This window comes from Schistocerca gregaria, chromosome X, assembly GCF_023897955.1.
Source record: "Schistocerca gregaria isolate iqSchGreg1 chromosome X, iqSchGreg1.2, whole genome shotgun sequence".
Taxonomy (NCBI): domain Eukaryota; kingdom Metazoa; phylum Arthropoda; class Insecta; order Orthoptera; family Acrididae; genus Schistocerca; species Schistocerca gregaria.
In genome coordinates this window covers 401,589,844-401,606,916 of record NC_064931.1, presented here as the reverse complement: position 1 = coordinate 401,606,916, position 17,073 = coordinate 401,589,844, and the positions used below count along the sequence as shown (strand labels likewise).

Sequence of the window (17,073 nt, the reverse complement as noted above, 5' to 3'; positions counted from 1 at the left end):
ATTGTACCAGGAGATCTATCCCGGCCAACAATCACAGCATTCAGTGTTCGTGACTGGATTTCGCTGTTTGTCTGAGACAGGGTCATTTCAGGAAGCAGGATATCATGAAGGACCTACCAGAAATGTTTGGAGACCAGACTTCCAGGAAAATGTGATTAACACTGTAGAAGGCGACCGCCGTGTCAGTACCAGGCAGTTGGCTCGCCAATACAGGGTAAGCCAGACGACCGTGTGGAACATTGTGCATGACAATCGTTACTACCCTTATTACTTATAGCTGTGGAAGGCTTACTAGCGACAGGCTTTTCCACATCGGGAGCAGTTTTGTCACTGGTTTCTTCACCAGGCAACCACGATTCGAGGATTTGTGTCATCCATCCTATTCACAGATGAGGCCACCTTCAGGCGGAGTGGTATCTTCAACTTTCATAACAATCATCTATGAGATAGTATGCAGAGCCCCAATGGTATTGGTGACAGCGAATCATCAACATTGGTACAGCCGGAATGTGTGGGCCGAGATAACTGGCGATCGTATTTTGGGACCAGTCTTCCTTCCACGACGCCTAATTGGCCGGACTTTCTTGCTGGCGACTTTGCCTGCCCTACTGGAGGTAGAACCATTGATGATTAGCAGGGCTATGTGGCTGCTGCATGATGGTGCTCCAGCCCACTTCGCTATTAACGTCCGGACGCCTCTCAATCGTGTCTTCCCTCGGCGACGGATCGGACGAGGTGGTCCTGTTGGATGGCTTGCTCGTTCACCGTGCGATTTCTGGTTATGGAGCCATCTCAGAAGTATCATGTATGCAGGGCCCATTCCAGATGTGAAGACACTGGAGCAGAGTATTCATTCTGCCTTTGATACTGTTCGGATCCAGCCTGGCCGATGTGAACGTGTGAGACAGTAAATGCTACGGTGCGTACATGCATGCATTGAGGCACATAGAAACAATTTTCAACACACACTATAACTGTGGCTGCATGGTACAGCCTGTATTAGACCGCAGTCTCTGTAACAATGTATACTGAATAAATGGTCTCTAGCATGGAAACCATGCATTTCCGAACATAAGTTGGTTGGTTGTTTTGGGGAAGGAGACCAGACACCGTGGTCATCGGTCTCATCGAATTAGGGAAGGATGAGGAAGGAAGTCAGCCGTGCCCTTTCATAGGAACCATCCCGGCATTTGCCTGGAGTGATTTAGGGAAATCACGGAAAACCTAAATCAGGATGGCCGGACGCGGGATTGAGAACATAAGTTCATTAGACCTTTTCTGTTCCGTATCCTCTACTCGATCAATCCCTGGAGTTTGTAGAGGGTGCAAAAAATCGCCCTGTATATACTTCCACTCAAAAATGGTTTTAATTTAGATGTAAATAAACAATATATAATAACACTAACCCGTGTAAAATAAAAACTACCATCATTAAATACTGGGATTAAGATTGAGAATCATTGAAATTTCACGCATAATCACACTTACGCACAATCCTGATTTTAGAACCGATGGATGTCCCTTTCCGCGCCCCCGCCCTCTCCAGGGACCCGTGGCCTTTGCCATGCTGAGGTGTCATGCAGGCCTCAACTGATACAGACAGTCGTGTCGTAGGTGCAACCACAAAAGAGGAGTATCTGTTGAGAGACCACACAAACAGGTAGTTTTTGAAGAGGGTCAGCAGCCTTTTCAGTAGTTGCTAACGCAACAGTATGGATGATTGACTGATGTGGCCTTGAAACATCAGCCAACATCAACATGGTTTTGCTTTGCTGGTACTGCGAACTGCTGAAAGCAAAGTGAAACTACAGCCGCCATTTTTCCCAGGGGCATGCAGCTCTACTGTTTGGTTAAATGATAATGGTATCCTCTTAGGTAAAATATGCTGGAGGGAAAAGTAGCCCCTATTCGAATCTTCGGACAGAGGCCACTCAGGAGGATGACGTCATTACAAGAAAGAAAACTCGCTTTCCACGGGTCGGAGCGTCGAATGATGGACCTCTTAATCGGGCAGAAAGGTTAGGAAATTTAAAAAGGTAAATGAATAGTTTGAAGTTAAATATGTGGGAATTAACGAAGCTCGCTGGCAGGGGGAACAGGACCTCTGGTCAGGTGAGTACAGGGTTATAAATACAAAATCAAATAGGGATAATACAGATGTAGATATAATAATTAATAAGAAACCAGGAATGCGGGTAAGTTACTATGAACAGCAGAGAGAGACATGAAGCCAACACCCACCACAGTAGTACAAGTTTGTATGCTAACCAGCACTGCAGACGATGATGAGATTCAAACAATGTTTGATGAGACAAAATAAATTACTCAAGTAGTTAAGGCACAAGGCCCGGCCCGGCGAGCGCAGCAACTCGACGGACGAGGTGCATTCAAGTTCTAAGGCCTCCGATTTTTTTTCTCCGGATTGGAAACAGATAGAAACATGCGCACTGTTTTAAAATGAGGCAGCGTTCATTGTCAATACGTCCCAGAGATGGCAGCACCGTACGGCAGATGGAATTTTACCGCCAGCGGCGAGAATGAGAACTGTTTTAAATACATAAAATGGCGACGTTTTCCTTACTTAAACAGCGTGCAATCCTTCGTTTTCTGAATTTGCGTGGTGTGAAACCAATTGAAATTCATCGACAGTGGAAGGAGACATGTGGTGATGGAGTTATGGATGTGTCGAAAGTGCGTTCGTGGGTGCGACAGTTTAACGAAGGCAGAACATCGTGTGACAACAAACCGAAACAACCTCGGGCTCGCACAAGCCGGTCTGACGACATGATCGAGAAAGTGGAGAGAATTGTTTTGGGGGATCGCCGAATGACTGTTGAACAGATCGCCTCCAGAGTTGGCATTTCTGTGGGTTCTGTGCACACAATCCTGCATGACGACCTGAAAATGCGAAAAGTGTCATCCAGGTGGGTGCCACGACAGCATGAATGGGACTTTCTTTTCGTCAGTTGTGACAATGGATGAGACGTGGATGCCATTTTTCAATCCAGAAACAAAGCGCCAGTCAGCTCAATGGAAGCACACAGACTGACCGCCACCAAAAAAATTTCGGGTAACCGCCAGTGCTGAAAAAATGATGGTGTCCATGTTCTGGGACAGCGAGGGCATAACCCTCACCCATTGCGTTCCAAAGGGCACTACGGTAACAGGTGCATCCTACGAAAATGTTTTGAAGAACAAATTACTTCCTGCACTGCAATAAAAACGTCCGGGAAGGGCTGCGCGTGTGCTGTTTCACCAAGACAACGCACCCGCACATCGAGCTAACGTTACGCAAGAGTTTCTTCGTGATAACAACTTTTAAGTGATTCCTCATGCTCCCTACTCACCTGACCTGGCTCCTAGTGACTTTTGGCTTTTTCCAACAATGAAAGACACTCTCCGTGGCCGCACATTCACCAGCCGTGCTGCTATTGCCTCAGCGATTTTCCAGTGGTCAAAACAGACTCCTAAAGAAGCCTTCGCCGCTGCCATGGAATCATGGCGTCAGCGTTGTGAAAAATGTGTTCGTCTGCAGGGCGATTACGTCGAGAAGTAACGCCAGTTTCATCGATTTCGGGTGAGTAGTTAATTAGAAAAAAAATCGGAGGCCTTAGAACTTGAATGCACCTCGTAGCATGGACTCAGCGAGCCGTTGAAAGCCCCATGTAAAAAATACTGAGACATGCTGCCTCTACGGCCATTCATAATTGCAAAAGTGTTGCCGGTGCAGGATTTTGAGTATGAACTGAACTCTCGATTATGTCCCATAAACGTTCGACGGGTAGCCAAATCATTCATTCAAATTGTCCAGAATGTTGTTCTAACCAATCGCGAACAAATGTGGCCCGGTGACATGTCATCCATAAAAATTCCGTGCCGGCCGTTGTGGCCGAGCGGTTCTAGGCGCTTCAGTCTGGAACCGCGCGACAGCTACGATCGCAGGTTCGAATCCTGCCTCGGGCATGGATGTCTGTGATGTCCTTAGGTTAGTTAGGTTTAAGTATTTCTAAGTTCTAGGGGACTGATGACCTCAGATGTTAAGTCCCATAGGACTCAGCCATTTGAACCATAAAAATTCAGCCGTTATTTCAAAATACGAATTCCATGAATGGCTACAAATGGTGGCCAAGTAGTCAAACAGGACGATTTCTAGTCAATGATCGGTTCAGTTGGACTAGAGGGCCCAGTCCATTCCATGTAAACACAGCCCACACCATTATGGATCCACCACCTGTTACACAGTGCCTTGTTGACAACTTGGGTCCATGGTGCGTGGGGTCTGCGCCACACTCGAACCCTACCATCAGTTCTTACTAACTGAAATCGGGACCTACCTGACCAGGGCACGGTTTTCTAGTCGTGTAGCGTCCAACCGATATGATCACGGGCCAACGTTGGGGTGCATGAAAGGAACCTCCACGAAGATTGCAATAAGAGAAGGCCAAGAAATGAGCAGCAATCGTGTGTACCCTGGGCAACATCAGAAGAAGCGCGCTGACAGCAAATCCTTCCACAGCCGGTCTCCATTAAAATGGGAAATGACAAAGCTATCGTAGGTTCTATGTTTTGGAAATGCTGACCGGACATGGAAATGAATGAATCGGGCCAACGTGAGGCGCTGCGGGTGATGTCGCGCTGTTTTCAATGGCTCTCTCGTCGGTCAGCTGCTGCCACAGCCCAATAACGCCAAATTTCACCGCACTGTCCTAACGGATACGTTCGTAGTACGTCTCACATAGGTTTCTGCGGTTATTTCACGGACTGTTGCTTGTCTGTTAGCACTGACAACTCTACCCGAAAGTGGCTGCTCTCGGTTGTTAAGTGAAGGCCGTCGGCCACTGCGTTGTGTGTGGTGAGAGGTAATGCCAGAAATTTGGTATTCTCGGCATAGTCTCGGAATATTGAATTCCGAAATAGAACGGCTCATGTGTCTAGCTCCAACTACCATTGTGCGTTAAAAGTCTCTTAATTCCCATCGTGCGCCATAATCACGTCGGAAACATTTTCACGTGAATCACCTGAGTGCAACTGACAGCTCGGCCAATGCACTGCTCTTTCATACCTTGTGTACGCGATGCTACCGCCATCTGTATATGTGCATATTACTATCTCATGACTTTTGTCACATTTGGAAGTTCTGGTAGAGGTGCAGAATCACCTCATTACGGCTCTATTATTGCCAGCTTTTTACACTTTCAGTTCCAGATGTAAAAGAGTCATTTTCAAGATATCAGACACTTAGGGACGTTTCCGAAATCTACGCATTGTGGAGAAAAGAAACAAAAGTGACGTCCACCCAGAATTCAGTTCAGAAATCGCTTCAGCAAGCAACAGGAATATCCGAGGGGCGTTCAATCAGTACTGCAGCACTTTCTTTCAGAAAGCAGATTGGTTTTATTCATGAGTCCAGTACACCATATTATTCATCATTATTTTGCCTACAAAACTCAGTTTTACATCATAATATCCTTACTCCCGCCTAGTTGGAAGGGCCTGTATGCCCGCGTGGTACCACTCCACTGGTAGACGTCGGAGCCAACGTCTTGCTGCATCAGTAACCTCCCCATCATCCACGTACCGCTTCCAGCGGAGTGCATCCTACGTTGGGCCAAAAAGATGGAAGCTGGAAGGTCCGGGCTGTACGGTGGATGAGGAACAACAGTCCAATGAAGTCTTGTGAGCTCCTCTCGCGTGCGAAGACTTGTGTGGGGTCTTGTATTGTCGTGGAGGACGAGAAGTCTGTTTGCATTTTTGTGGCGACTAACAGGCTGAAGTCGTTTCTTCAGTTTTCTGAGGGTAGCACAAAACACTTCAGAGTTGAATGTGGCACCTTGAGGGAGGCCATCAAACAGAATAGCCCTAACAGCTGACTATCGCTATGACTTTACTCGATGAAGGTGTGCCTTTGAACTTTTTCTTTAGAAAAGAGGTGGTGTGGCACAACTCTACGGATTGCATCGTTTTTCCGGTTCGAAGTGATGAATCCATGTTTCATCGCTTGTGACAATGTTGGACAGAAAATGTTAACGATCAGCCTCGGAACGCGCAAGCAGTTCCGCGCAGATCGTCCTTCGCTGCTCTTTATAGTCTTCTGTTAGGCAGAGAGAAACTCAGAATTGGATTAGATTAGATTAGTACTTGTTCCATACATCATGAATACGACACTTTGTAATGATGTGGAACGTGTCAGGTTAATGAAAGGTGTCCTTACAAGATATTACATTACACAAAATATTACATGACACTTAATATTTTTAATTTTTTTGTGGGAGGTGGGGAAATTACCCACTTACAATATCCAAAAATTCATCTAATGAGTAGAAGGAGTTGCCATCCAGAAATTCTTTTAATTTCCTTTTAAATGCTATATGGCTATCTGTCAGACTTTTGATGCTATTAGGTAAGTGACCATAGACTTTTGTGGCAGTATAATTTACCCCCTTCTGAGCCAAAATTTAGATTTATCTTCGAGCAGTGAAGATCATCCTTTCTCCTAGTGTTGTAGCCATGTACACTGCTATTACTTTTGAATTCGATTCGTTCAGATTGTTAATGACAAATTATATATATATATATATATATATATATATATATATATATATATATATATATATTTTGTGAGGCTACAGTGAAGATCCCTAGCTCTAGTGTCTGCAGGATGATCTTGGATGAGCTCCAGCAATTATTCTGATTAAACGCTTTTGTGCAATGAACACTTTCTTACTCAATGATGAGTTACCCCAGAATATGATGCCATGAGAAAGCAGCGAATGAAAATAAGCGTGGTAAGCTAATTTACTCAGACGTATATCGCTAAAATTTGCGATGATCCTAATAGCATAAGTAGCTGAACTCAAACGTTTGAGCAGATCTTCAGCGTGTTTTATCCAGTTCAACCCCTCATCAATGCATACACCTAGAAATTTTGAATATTCTACCTTAGCTACCGATTTCTGATCGAAGTCTGTATTTATTAATGGTGTCATTCCGTTTACTGTGTGGAACTGTATATACTGTGTTTTGACAAAGTTTAATGAGAGCCCATTTGCAAAGAACCACTTAACGAGTTTCTGAAAAGCATCGTTTACAATTTCATCAGTTAATTCTTCTCTGTTGGATGTGACAGCTATACTTGTATCATCGGCAAAAAGTACCAGCTTTGCATCTTCGTGAATATAGAATGGCAAGTCATTAATATATATTAAGAACAGCAGAGGATTCAAGACCGAACCTTGCGGCACCCCATTCTTCATTGTTGAGAAATCACCAGTTGTTTTGCATGTTATGTGAACTGCCTATTTCAGCGGGGTCACACCTTTGAGTACGCCAATTGGTGGACGAGTGTGTCACCACTATCAACAGAGATGTCCGGTTTTGCAGTGGGTATTTGATTGTGATGCTTCGATCACCTCGAATGAGAGTGTCCGCACGTTCCAACACTGCAGGAGTCACAGTTGTGTGCGGCTGGCCGTCACTCTGGAGATCGGACAGGTTTGAGCGACCTTATTGCTATGATGCCATACGCCTCGCCAACAACTCGCCGTACTTTTGTTCACTGTCACGTCGCCTATGAATATCTGCAATGCTCTGGTTTTCCACCAAAAGAAACTCAATGACGGCCCTCTGGTTGCAACTTACCTCCGTTACAGACGCCATTTTAAAGGCTACGTACAGCGCCGTCACCTATCAGAACTTCATGAAACTATAGGGAATGATACGGGTAATATTCCACTCGTGTTTCAGTAACTGTTGTTAAACATCGATTAGAATGGACAGGGACTGCGATTGCTGTGTTCGGATGAGGGCTGACTTGGCATCCCTTCGCTCACAGCTGCAATCGGCGCTGACTTCGGTCGCGCAGCTTGAGGCTGTTGCCAATGGGCACCACTGTGGGGAGCCGGACTCGGGTATCACGGGGATGTCAACCTCATCCCGTCTGTCCCCAGATCGGTCTGCCGCTGTGGTTGCCCCGGTTGCTGCCCGCAGTGGGGCTGAGCCCTCGCCTGTGGTTGATTGGGAGGTCGTTCCAAGGCGTGGCAGGCGGCGAAAGGCGTCCCCGGAAGCTGACCAGAAAGCCTCCCCGGTGCGTCTGACAAACCGGTTTCAGGCACTGTCTCTGGCTGAGCCAGATGCAGCTGCCTGCCCTGTTTCAGAGGATCATTCTCAGCCTTCAAGGTCCGGGCAATCGCAGAGGTTGGGCTTACTGGTAGTTGGGAGCTCCAATGTTAGGCGCGTAATGGGGCCCCTTAGGGATATGGCGGCTAAGGAGGGGAAGAAATCCAGTGTGCACTCCGTGTGCATTCCGGGAGGAGTCATTCCTGATGTCGAAAGGGTCCTTCCGGATGCCATGAAGAGCACAGGGTGCAGCCAGCTGCAGGTGGTGGCACATGTCGGCACTAATGACGTGTGTCGCTTTGGATCTGAGGAAATTCTCTCTGGATTCCAGCGGCTATCTGATTTGGTGAAGGCTGCCGGTCTTGCTTACGAGATGAAGGCAGAGCTCACCATCTGCAGCATCGTTGACAGAACCGACTGCGGACCTTTGGTGCAGAGCCGGGTGGAGGGTCTGAATCAGAGGCTCAGACGGTTTTGCGACCGTATTGGCTGCAGATTCCTTGACTTGCGCCATAGGGTGGTGGGATTTCGGGTTCCGCTGAATAGGTCAGGAGTTAACTACACTCAGCTGGCGGCTACACGGGTAGCGGAGGCTGTGTGGCGTGGACTGGGCGGTTTTTTTAGGTTAGAAGGCCTCGGGAAAGTGCGGGATGGGCTGCAATGTCAAAGGGTGCTTGGCAATTACAGGACGTGCTTGGATCAAGGAACAGTCGGAATTATAGTTGTAAATTGTTGTAGTTGCGCTGGAAAAGTCCCTGAGCTTCAAGCGCTAATAGAAAGCACAGAAGCTGATATCGTTATAGGTACAGAAAGCTGGCTAAAGCCTGAAATAAGTTCTGCAGAAATTTTTACGAAGTCTCAGACGGTGTTCAGGAAAGATAGATTAGGCAGAATTGGTGGTGGAGTGTTGGTGTCTGTCAGTAGTGGTTTATCTTGTAGTGAAGTCGAAGTAGATACTCTGTGCGAATTGGTGTGGGTGGAGGTTATACTTAACAGCCGAATTAAGTTAATAATTGGCTCCTTCTACCGACCCCCAGACTCCGATGATACAGTTGCGGAACAGTTCAGAGAAAGTTTGAGTCTCGTAACAAATAAATACCCCACTCATACGGTTATAGTTGGTGGGGACTTCAACCTACCCTCGGTATGTTGGCAAAAATACTTGTTCAAAACCGGTGGTAGGCACAAAACGTCTTCCGAGATTGTCCTAAATGCATTCTCCGAAAATTATTTAGAGCAGTTAGTCCACGAACCCACGCGAATTGTAAATGGTTGCGAAAACACACTTGACCTCTTGGCCACAAACAATCCAGAGCTGATAGAGAGCATCATGACTGATACAGGGATTAGTGATCACAAGGTCATTGTAGCTAGGCTCAATACCATTTCTTCCAAATCCATCAGAAACAAACGCAAAATAATTTTATTTAAAAAAGCGGATAAAGTACCACTAGAAGCCTTCCTAAAAGACAATTTCCATTCCTTCCGAACTGACTATGCGAATGTAGACGAGATGTGGCTCAAATTCAAAGATATAGTAGCAACAGCAATTGAGATATTCATACCTCATAAATTGGTAAGAGATGGAACGGATCCCCCGTGGTACACAAAAAAGGTCCGAACGCTGTTGCAGAGGCAACGGAAAAAGCATGCGAAGTTCAGAAGAACGCGAAATCCTGAAGATGGGCTAAAATTTACAGACGCGCGAAATTTGGCACGTACTTCGATGCGAGATGCCTTTAATAGGTTCCACAACGAAACATTGTCTCGAAATTTGGTAGAAAATCCGAAGAAATTCTGGTCGTATGTAAAGTACACAAGCGGCAAGACGCAGTCAATACCTTCGCTGCGCAGTGCCGATGGTACTGTTATCGACGACTGCGCCGCTAAAGCGGAGTTATTGAACGCAGTTTTCCGAAATTCCTTCACCAGGGAAGACGAATGGAATATTCCAGAATTTGAAACACGAACATCTGCTAGCATGAGTTTCTTAGAAGTAGATACCTTAGGGGTTGCGAAGCAACTCAAATCGCTTGATACGGGCAAGTCTTCAGGTCCAGATTGTATACCGATTAGGTTCCTTTCAGATTACGCTGATACTATAGCTCCCTACTTAGCACTCATATACAACCGCTCGCTCACCGATAGATCTGTACCTACAGATTGGAAAATTGCGCAGGTCGCACCAGTGTTCAAGAAGGGTAGTAGGAGTAATCCATTTAACTACAGACCTATATCATTGACGTCGGTTTGCAGTAGGGTTTTGGAGCATATACTGTATTCAAACATTATGAATCACCTCGAAGGGAACGATCTATTGACACGTAATCAGCATGGCTTCAGAAAACATCGCTCTTGTGCAACGCAGCTAGCTCTTTATTCGCACGAAGTAATGGCCGCTATCGACAGGGGATCTCAAGTTGATTCCGTATTTCTAGATTTCCGGAAAGCTTTTGACACCGTTCCTCACAAGCGACTTCTAATCAAGCTGCGGAGCTATGGGGTATCGTCTCAGTTGTGCGACTGGATTCGTGATTTCCTGTCAGGAAGGTCGCAGTTCGTAGTAATAGACGGCAAATCATCGAGTAAAACTGAAGTGATATCAGGTGTTCCCCAGGGAAGCGTCCTGGGACCTCTACTGTTCCTGATCTATATAAATGACCTGGGTGACAATCTGAGCAGTTCTCTTACACTGTTCGCAGATGATGCTGTAATTTACCGTCTAGTAAGGTCATCCGAAGACCAGTATCAGCTGCAAAGCGATTTAGAAAAGATTGCTGTATGGTGTGTCAGGTGGCAGTTGACGCTAAATAACGAAAAGTGTGAGATGATCCACATGAGTTCCAAAAGAAATCCGTTGGAATTCGATTACTCGATAAATAGTACAATTCTCAAGGCTGTCAATTCAACTAAGTACTTGGGTGTTAAAATTACAAACAACTTCAGTTGGAAGGACCACATAGATAATATTGTCGGGAAGGCGAGCCAAAGGTTGCGTTTCATTGGCAGGACACTTAGAAGATGCAACAAGTCCACTAAAGAGACAGCTTACACTACACTCGTTCGTCCTCTGTTAGAATATTGCTGCGCGGTGTGGGATCCTTACCAGGTGGGATTGACGGAGGACATCGAGAGGGTGCAAAGAAGGGCAGCTCGTTTTGTATTATCGCGTTATAGGGGAGAGAGTGTGGCAAATATGATACACGAGTTGGGATGGAAGTCATTACAGCATAGACGTTTTTCGTCGCGGCGAGACCTTTTTACGAAATTTCAGTCACCAACTTTCTCTTCCGAATGCGAAAATATTTTGTTGAGCCCAACCTACATAGGTAGGAATGATCATCAAAATAAAATAAGAGAAATCAGAGCTCGAACAGAAAGGTTTAGGTGTTCGTTTTTCCCGCTCGCTGTTCGGGAGTGGAATAGTAGAGAGATAGTATGATTGTGGTTCGATGAACCCTCTGCCAAGCACTTAAATGTGAATTGCAGAGTAGTCATGTAGATGTAGATGTAGATGTCCCACAACAGACTGCATTTTTCACCCGAAATGGGCCGAGAAAAAAATTGTGTTGCATTACTCATTGAACGCATCTCGTAGTTGCGTAAGTGCAGACAGATTTGGGCTACACGTCCCTCCAGAAATTGCACCGGAAACCGTAGCCTGTTGCTGGACAGGGAGCAGCTTTTCTTTAGACGGAAATTTCGTGCCGTTTCAGTAAATGACGACTTCCTCTGGCTGATCATGAAGCATGGATGGAGCTGCCTGCCTTCCGTTTCTGTCGTAAGTTATTGATATATTTGCATGTAAACATCCTCATAAATTTCCGTGTTTGTGAGTGATTCAGTGCGGTTAGAAATACAAAGAACAAGAAGAGAGACTCAAATCTATTGCTGTTTTTCAACATAATGTCCAAATTCGTAATAGTGAATTCTGTAAAAAATTATTATTATTTCATCACCAATCATTTCAAAGCTCTAAGGAGTCATCTTCGTGTACATAACGTGGTAACTAATGTCGTGTTGTTGTGGTCTTCAGTCCGAAGACTGCTTTGGTGCTGCTCTTCACGCTAGTCTATCATGTGCAAGCCTCTTCATCTCTGCATATCTACTGTAACCTACATTCATTTGAACCCTCTTACATATTCCAACAATGACCTCCGTCTACAGTTTTCACCACTTACACTTCACTCCATTACCAAACTAACGAATCCTTCGTGCCCCAGGACGTGTCCTGCCAACCGACCCTTCGTTTTAGTCAACTTGCACCATAAATTTCTGTTCTCCCTAATTCGACTCGGTACCTCCATCATTCATTCTTTGATCTATCCATCTAGTCTTCAGCATTCTCCTGTAGCAGTACATCTGAAAAGCTTCCATTCTATTTTTGTCTGAACTTTTATAGTCCAACTTTCATTTTCGGACAAGGCTACATTCCAGAAAAATCCCTTCAAAAAATAATTCCTAACGCTTAAGTTTATATTCGATAATGACACATTTCTCTTTCAGAAATTTTTCTTGTCATTGCCGGTTTGCATTTTATATCCCCTGTACATCGGCTATCATCTGTTATTTTGCCGCTCAAGTAGCAAAACTCATCTACTACTTCTGCTGTCTCATTTCCTAATTCCCCCAGCATCACCTTATTTAATTCGATTACATTTCATAACATCTACATCTACATCTACATCTACATCTACATCCATACTCCGCAAGCCACCTGACGGTGTGTGGCGGAGGGTACCCTGAGTACCTCTATCGGTTCTCCCTTCTATTCCAGTCTCGTATTGTACGTGGAAAGAAGGATTGTCGGTATGCTTCTGTGTGGGCTCTAATCTCTCTGATTTTATCCTCATGGTCTCTTCGCGAGATATACGTAGGAGGGAGCAATATACTGCTTGACTCTTCGGTAAAGGTATGTTCTCGAAACTTTAACAAAAGCCCGTACCGAGCTACTGAGCGTCTCTCCTGCAGAGTCTTCCACTGGAGTTTATCTATCATCTCCGTAACGCTTTCGCAATTACTAAATGATCCTGTAACGAAGCGCGCTGCTCTCCGTCGGATCTTCTCTATCTCTTCTATCAACCCTACCTGGTGCGGATCCCACACTGCTAAGCAGTATTCAAGCATTGGGCGAACAAGCGTACTGTAACCTACTTCCTTTGTTGTCGGATTGCATTTCCTTAGGATTCTTCCAATGAATCTCAGTCTGGCATCTGCTTTACTGACGATCAACTTTATATGATCATTCCATTTTAAATCACTCCTAATGCGTACTCCCAGATAATTTATGGAATTAACTGCTTCCAGTTGCTGACCTGCTATTTTATAGCTAAATGATAAGGGACCTATTTTTCTATGTATTCGCATCACATTACACTTGTCTACATTGAGATTCAATTGCCATTCCGTGCACCATGCGTCAATTCGCTGCAGATCCTCCTGCATTTCAGTACAATTTTCAATTGTTGCAACCTCTCGATACACCACAGCATCATCTGCAAAAAGCCTCAGTGAACTTCGGATGTCATCCACCAGGTCATTTATGTATATTGTGAATAGCAACGGTCCTATGACACTCCCCTGCGGCACACCTGAAATCACTCTTACTTCGGAAGACTTCTCTCCATTGAGAACGACATGCTGCGTTCTGTTATCTAGGAACTCCTCAATCCAATCACACAATTGATCCGACAGTCCGTATGCTCTTACTTTGTTCATTAAACGACTGTGGGGAACTGTGTCGAACGCCTTGCGGAAGTCAAGAAACACGGCATCTACCTGTGAACCCGTGTCTAAGGCCCTCTGAGTCTCGTGGACGAATAGCGCGAGCTGGGTTTCACACGACCGTCTTTTTCGAAACCCATGCTGATTCCTACAGAGTAGATTTCTAGTCTCCAGAAAAGACATTATACTCGAACATAATACGTGTTCCAAAATTCTACAACTGATCGACGTTAGAGATATAGGTCTATAGTTCTGCACATCTGTTCGACGTCCCTTCTTGAAAACGGGGATGACCTATACCCTTTTCCAATCCTTTGGAACGCTTCGCTCTTCTAGAGACCTACGGTACACCGCTGCAAGAAGGGGGGCAAGTTCCTTCGCGTACTCTGTGTAAAATCGAACTGGTATCCCATCAGGACCAGCGGCCTTTCCTCTTTTGAGCGATTTTAATTGTTTCTCTATCCCTCTGTCGTCTACTTCGATATCTACCATTTTGTCAACTGTGCGACAATCTAGATTAGGAAGCACAGTGCAGTCTTCCTCTGTGAAACAGCTTTGGAAGAAGACATTTAGTATTTCGGCCTTTAGTCTGTCATCCTCTGTTTCAGTACCATTTTGGTCACAGAGTGTCTGGACATTTTGTTTTGATCCACCTACCGCTTTGACATAGGACCAAAATTTCTTAGGATTTTCTGCCAAGTCAGTACATAGAACTTTACTTTCGAATTCATTGAAAGCCTCTCGCATAGCCCTCCTCACACTACATTTCGCTTCGCGTAATTTTTGTTTGTCTGCAAGGCTTTGGCTATGCTGTGAAGTTCCCTTTGCTTCCGCAGCAGTTTTCTAACTCGGTTGTTGTACCACGGTGGCTCTTTCCCATCTCTTACGATCTTGCTTGGCACATACTCATCTAACGCATATTGTACGATGGTTTTGAACTTTGTCCACTGATCCTCAACACTATCTGCACTTGAGACAAAACTTTTGTGTTGAGCCGTCAGGTACTCTGTAATCTGCTTTTTGTCACTTTTGCTAAACAGAAAAATCTTCCTACCTTTTTTAATATTTCTATTTACGGCTGAAATCATCGATGCAGTAACCGCTTTATGATCGCTGATTCCCTGTTCTGCATTAACTGATTCAAATAGTTCGGGTCTGTTTGTCACCAGAAGGTCTAATATGTTATCGCCACGAGTCGGTTTTCTGTTTAACTGCTCAAGGTAGTTTTCAGATAAAGCACTTAAAAATATTTCACTGGATTCTTTGTCCCTGCCACCCGTTATGAACGTTTGAGTCTCCCAGTCTATATCCGGCAAATTAAAATCTCCAACCAAAACTATAACATGGTGCGAAATCTACTCGAAATATTTTCCAAATTATTCTTCAGGTGCTGAGCCACAACAGCTGCTGAGCCCGGGGGCCTATAGAGACATCCAATTACCATGTCTGAGCCTGCTTTAACCGTGACCTTCACCCAAATCATTTCACAATACCAATCTCCGTCAATTTCCTTCGATACTATTGCACTTCTTATCGCTATAAACACGCCTCCCCCTTCACTGTCCAGCCTATCTCTGCGGTATACATTCCAATCAGAGTTTAGGATTTCATTACTGTTTACGTCTGGTTTCAGCCAACTTTCTGTTCCTAGTACTATATGGGCGTTGTGACCGTTTATTAATGAGAGCAGTTCTGGGACCTTTCTATAGACGCTCCTTGTTTTATGGCGGTCAAAAGTCAGGTAGCTATTACTGCCACTGACATAGTCGATAATCGACATCCTGACGCCAGTTATATGTCTGCCATATTGGAGTAATATTGTGAATGTTTATGTGCAGTTACAAACCGAATTCTGCAGTGAATTTGAGAAATTGCTCCAGGACCCTTTTTAGTGATCAGTGCTTGTGATGTAGTGGTGCAATTCTGCAATATAAGGTAATGGTTTTACCTGTCAATACGTGAGAATGAAGCTCCCATTACATAAATGTTGGTAAAACCTCTGGAATGCTGAGAGAATGTGAAGCAATTAGTGCAACATATTAATACAACAAAACAGTCCATTCCGCCGCAGTTCCTCACACCTTTTCCTTTCCAGTGCGCCCGCAGCTTGCATGAGGTCGAAGAACTATATATTGTATTTCAGATACAAGTCTTTTGCTGCACTATTTATTTACTTACTCGTAGTGATACAAGTTACATGACGAGATCGTTTCGGCGTTTTGCCATTATCAAGTGTACCTGTGAAGATGGTGTAACAGGTATAACCACGTGTAAATAAATAAATAGTGCAGTAAAAACCTTGTGCTTAAAATAAAATGTCTTTCCTGAACCTTGCTTTCTCAGAAGAAGCGAGTGAGACAAGATTATCTATCCATAGTTCGTAAATTACTGAATCATTAATTTTAGATTATATCGTTAACTTATGTTTTCAAATGCATGCAATAAAAAAAGTTTGGCACGGACCAAAGCATACTGGAAAACGTATTATTTTTTTAAAAAAAAAGAGAGAGCATGCTCCTGTTAGCAGATTAGACAGTTTAGTAGAAGAAAAATTATTTCATTTCGTTTTTAAGGAGTACAATGACCTACAAAGTGAATTGTAAATGAACATTTCGATCCCTGTTCAGACGGAGTAAGAAAAGCTGCCAGGTATGAAAACAAGATGTGATCCGGCGGATGTAACAAGAAAACTTATTAGACATTAAATGCGTAATGAACGGAATAAACCATCGAGAACTAGACTGGATTGTCCATTGAGATCGTCCGGAAAAATTGCAGTGGGAAGACCCGACGTGGTATTAGTAGCTCCGGACGTCGCTAGCCCGAGATTTGACGAACTGTAACATAAACAACGCGAGCCGTTGGTAACTGTGCTGCTCACCCTGGTGAAGCAGGAGCAGGCAGCATCCCACGTGCGTACCGCTGCCGGCTTGCGAGCCACTGGCCAGCAGCGCATTGGCAGCTGGGAGTCCCCCACCTCCACACGGAAGGCGCGGAGCCGCCCTCTCTGCATACTGCTCGACACGTTTCATAACCGCACGGTGCTGCAGCGATTTTGTCATTAGGAACGAAGCGAGAACGCTGCCCACGGAAAGACCACGTCAGCAGTTCCCAAAGTGTTTCCACGACGGCTCCAAAGCATGACTCATCTTTATGTGGCTAGCACAACTTTTAATATTCTCACTAGTGACAACTCGTCTCTTTTTGAGCTCACGGGCAACCCTAGCAGATGTC

General features: G+C 44.8%; 1 long non-coding RNA gene across 2 annotated transcripts in view; it reads right to left on the bottom strand.

Annotated features, from left to right (window-relative positions):
- LOC126298967 (uncharacterized) overlaps positions 1-17,073 on the bottom strand; it is a 450,144-nt gene that overhangs the window by 59,833 nt on the left and 373,238 nt on the right. The window contains exon 1 of one of the 2 annotated variants that reach the window (XR_007552699.1): positions 16,721-16,853. The exons of the other annotated variant lie outside the window; for it this stretch is intronic. This is a non-coding gene — a long non-coding RNA (uncharacterized LOC126298967). Of the gene's footprint in view, positions 1-16,720; positions 16,854-17,073 lie in introns of those variants that run through there. 2 annotated transcript variants of the gene reach the window in all.